The sequence below is a fragment of the Aplysia californica genome, unplaced genomic scaffold, assembly GCF_000002075.1.
Source record: "Aplysia californica isolate F4 #8 unplaced genomic scaffold, AplCal3.0 scaffold00092, whole genome shotgun sequence".
Lineage (NCBI taxonomy): Eukaryota > Metazoa > Mollusca > Gastropoda > Aplysiida > Aplysiidae > Aplysia > Aplysia californica.
The window spans coordinates 1129981-1130272 of record NW_004797362.1 but is presented as its reverse complement, the minus strand read 5'-3'; positions in this window follow the sequence as shown (position 1 = coordinate 1130272).

The following is a 292-nucleotide window of genomic DNA, read 5'->3' as shown; positions in this document are numbered from 1 at the left end:
GCTTAAGGACTAAGAGAGGCCAGGAAGACGATAGAAAGACGAGGCCTTTTTGCTTTGGATGTTGTCGTTCCGTTTCTGGATTAAGGGACTATTTGTTCCGTCGACGGGGGGACAGCCGAGCTGTGTATCCAAGCATGCTAAATTAGCTCGTGGATTTCGCTGTACAAAAGCCATTAAATCAGAATAGATGGATGTTCACTTTCTAAAAAGTGTATATTATGCTATTTTACTCTAGTGTGTTTGTGGGTGTGTTGGGAGTTGAGAGGGAAGGGGGGTGTCGGTGTGTGTGTGT